General features: G+C 45.7%; 1 long non-coding RNA gene across 2 annotated transcripts; it reads left to right on the top strand.

Annotated features, from left to right (window-relative positions):
- Positions 1-728: 728 nt before the first annotated feature.
- Positions 729-3,076, top strand: LOC119851930. Of its 2 annotated transcripts, none has more exons than XR_005291458.1 (2): positions 729-1,131; positions 2,726-3,076. It is a non-coding gene; the product is annotated as an uncharacterized LOC119851930 (long non-coding RNA). The 2 variants fall into 2 exon arrangements; XR_005291459.1 differs by having other exon boundaries at positions 2,723-3,076.
- The last annotated feature ends 670 nt before the right edge of the window (positions 3,077-3,746 follow it).

Raw genomic sequence — 3,746 nt, 5'->3', positions numbered from 1 at the left:
GCAGCATACCCTCCAAGGGCAAATAATTTGTGCCTTAGGGAAGTTTTAACCTAAACTGGTAGAAATAAGCTTAGGGGGTCTTTCATGCGGGTCCCCACATCTGTACCCCAGAGTTCAGAGTGGGGAGGGAACCCTGACAGGGCACCTCTCCCCAGGCACCCTCAGACCCCCCTGGCCACTCCCCAGGAAAGCTCTGTCCCCAGCAATCGCTCCCTCGGTGGATAGCTCCCCTGTCCTGAGGAGTCCATGGGAGGAGAAGGGATTCCTTTGGTAGCTTGGTCCCAGCTTGCAGGAGGCTTTGAAAAGCAGGACCATCACCTTGAGTTTGACCTGGGGTTCAGTGGGGAGCCAATATGGGGGCTGGATCACCAAGGTGATGTGTCCTCTTCTGTAAATATCAAACTCCACTCCTGCACCTCCAGAGTCACTGGGAATTTTGCCATTGACACCAACGAGCGCAGGATCAGGGACCTGGGGTGCTTAGCAAGCGGGCTGCCTAGTTTTGCACCAGCATGAGTTATCTCAGAGCTTCCATGGTCATAACAGGTGTGGTGGGGCGTCCATCCCACACAAGATTGGAAGCAGTTAAGGCAGCCAGGCAGGCCAATCAACTCCACAGGGTGCACCTGGAGGAGCAGGGAACTAAGTGATTGTGAGCAGGCCCACCTGTGCAGGAACAGATGGGGCCTATAAAGCCAGGTAGCGGGCTACTAATGAGGGTGCTCGGAAAGACTGCAGACAGACAGTAAGACAGCAAGCAGGTACTCCTTGAGAAGAGGGTATGGAGCTGGTACACCCAGAGCCAGGAAGGGAACCAGAGTGATAGGAAGCAGTCCAGGGAAGGAACAGTGAGGGTAGAGAGAGGAAGCCTGGAACTGCTGAGCTGAGGGTCCCTGGATTGGAATACAGAGAAAAGGATGGGTGTGGCACCAAGGGTGTGGCATCGAACTGGGGCAGTGAATGGGAAGACTGCCTAGGATTGCTGATGGACTGTACCCCAGAAGGGTGATCCCTGAATGACCTAGCCACAGAGTGGAGCTTCAGACCAGTGAGAGAGACAGAGCGACTGCAGACGGGGGAGTCTACCTCAAGGGCTAATCAGAGTGACCAGGAGGAGGCGCCAGACAAGCGGTGAGTGACAACAGGCTATGATCCGACACACACATGAACATGATTTGCTGGGGAAGAGTCAACATGGCTTTTGTAAAGGGAAATCATGCCTCACTAATCTACTAGAATTCTTTGAGGGAGTCAACAGACATGTGGACAAGGGTGATCCAGTGGATCTAGGGTACTTAGAATTCGAGACAGCCTTTGAGAAGGTCACTCATCAAAGACTGTTGAGGAAATTAAGCAGTCATGGGATAAGAGGGAAGGTCCTCTCATGGATCAGTAACTGATTAAAGATAGGAAACAAAGGATAGGAATAAATGGTCAGTTTTCTCAGTGGAGAGACATAAATAGAAAGGTTATAAGAACGGCCATATTGGGTCAGACCAATGGCCCATCTGACTCTGTATCCTGTATTCCGACAGTGGATAGTGCCAGGTGCTTCAAAGGAAATGAACAGAACTTGGCAATTAGCCAGTGATCCATCCTCTGTTGTCCAGTCCCAGCTTTGGCAGTCAGAGATTTAGGGACACCCAGAGCATTGGGTTGCATCCCTTCCCATCTTGGCTAATAGTCATTGATGGACCTATCCTCCATGAACTTATCTAATTCCTTTTTGAACGGAGTTATAGTTTTGACCTTCACAACATCCCTGGGCAAGGAGTTCCACAGGTTGGACTGTGCGTGTGTGAAGAAGTACTTCTGTTTGTTTTAAACCTGCTGCCTGTTAATGTCATTGGGTGACCCCTAGTTCTTGTGGTTATGTACTGGGGCCAGTGCTTTTCAACATATTCATAAATAATCTGGAAAAAGGCATAAACAGTGAAGTGGCAGAGTTTGCAGATGATACAAAATTACTCAAAGTTGTTAAGTCCAAAGCTAACTGCAAAGAGTTACAAAGGGATCTCACAAAACTGAGTGATTGGGCAGAAAATGGCAGATGAAATTCAACCTGTGGAACTCATTGCCAGGGGATGTTGGTATCTGGCACTGGCCATTCTCAGAAAACAGGATACTGGTCTAGATGGACCATTGATCTGACCCAGTGTGGCCGTTGTTATGTTCTTATTGCAATGATCCAGCCAAGAGGTCTCTTACTCTATCACATCATAGTATCCTACTTAAAGTGTAAACTCTGTGGAGCAGAGACCGTGGCTGTGCTCATTATACTCCCATGCGGTACTTTGTGAGTGTAATGATCCTGTCCTGGGACATCCACAAGGACTGAACCTTTCAGCTTCAGCATCAAAAGCACAGGCCTGTACCACTTGAGCTAAATGAGTCGCCTGATAGCTGCTGCAGGCCATTATCCTCTGTATGGACCATCTGCTGTATTGACTAGAGTGTTACATTCCAATATTAAATAATGATCAAATTCATTTTGCAACCTTACACTGCAGCATTTGTTACTGTGGGTCTGATCTGCTTTTCACTCTTGGTCTGATCCAAAGCCCATTGAAGTTTCAGCTTGACACTGGTATAATCTTACTGACTACACTAACATTGCTCCCGATTTACACCAGTGTAACTGAAGAGAGAGTCAGGTTTGATCTCTCTTTATATCAGCATAGAATAATTAATTATCCTAAGGCATTCTCCAATTATTCTTCAGCAGATGAAACAAAAGTCATCCATCCCACCAACATCAATAAATGAGGGATGGGGGAAAAAAAGAAGAGAAAGTCAATGCATAAGAGCATTTCCAGCAAAAGGGAGGCATCGCATCCTGTACAGATGGAATCTTTAAAGTAAGAATCCATTCCCTGCTCGGCAAGTCTGTAAGCAATTTTTAGGATTCACCTTCATGACCTTTCACTACCACTACAGTTGGGAGTGGGTCAATAAAAATGGAAAGAAACCTTTTTTTTACTGTCGCTTTTAGCCCTGTAGCTTAATTACTTGATTTGACTGTTATGATTTCATGCTAATTGCCTTTTATTGCATGTATAAAAAGCACTTCTATTCAGTTATGGAGATGGCTTCATTAGGGGAAATGATCATATTGTGATAGAGCAATGTTTCAGATTAATGAGAAAAATATTTTAGTATTAGAGCTTAAACACCCTGATGTATCCAATTATGGCCAACCTTGGTATGTTTCGTGCTTTGTGTATTGATGCTGGGGTTTTCATTTTCTCTCTGATCACTAGTCCCTGACCAGAGCTTGGGAAAAGTTTACTGGTCCTGAAAATGCTTGTACCGGTGGCATCAGAGTAACTATCCGGAGCGTGTCATGACCTATCAGATCTCAAGAATCATGTCGTTTTGAGTACTATCTTGATTGGCCTCCCCCTCCACTTTAATTGCATCTTGATTTTGACAGCTGATTATTCACGTACCATTAGGATGAAAGTCTGGGCCCACTGAAGTCAATAGGAGTTTTGCCATTGATTTAATTGGGGCTGAGATTTCACCCCTCGGGTCAGAGATTAATGCTATATACAACCCCAAAGGTGAGATTCCAGGAGATGGCATGAAGCATTTCTTTCTTTAAAACAAAAAAAGTTTGTGTGCTGTCAAGACCACAGCTACTGAAATCATCTCAGAAACAGAGAAGAAAAAAAAATGCTAATCAAAATGGCATGACTTTGAGGCCTGATATGTCAGGCTATGTCCGCGCCTACGACAGGTTTAAA

This window comes from Dermochelys coriacea, chromosome 2 (assembly GCF_009764565.3).
Source record: "Dermochelys coriacea isolate rDerCor1 chromosome 2, rDerCor1.pri.v4, whole genome shotgun sequence".
NCBI classification, from domain to species: Eukaryota; Metazoa; Chordata; order Testudines; family Dermochelyidae; genus Dermochelys; species Dermochelys coriacea.
The sequence above is the reverse complement of the archived record's forward strand: the minus strand, read 5'-3'. Positions and strand labels throughout refer to the sequence as shown.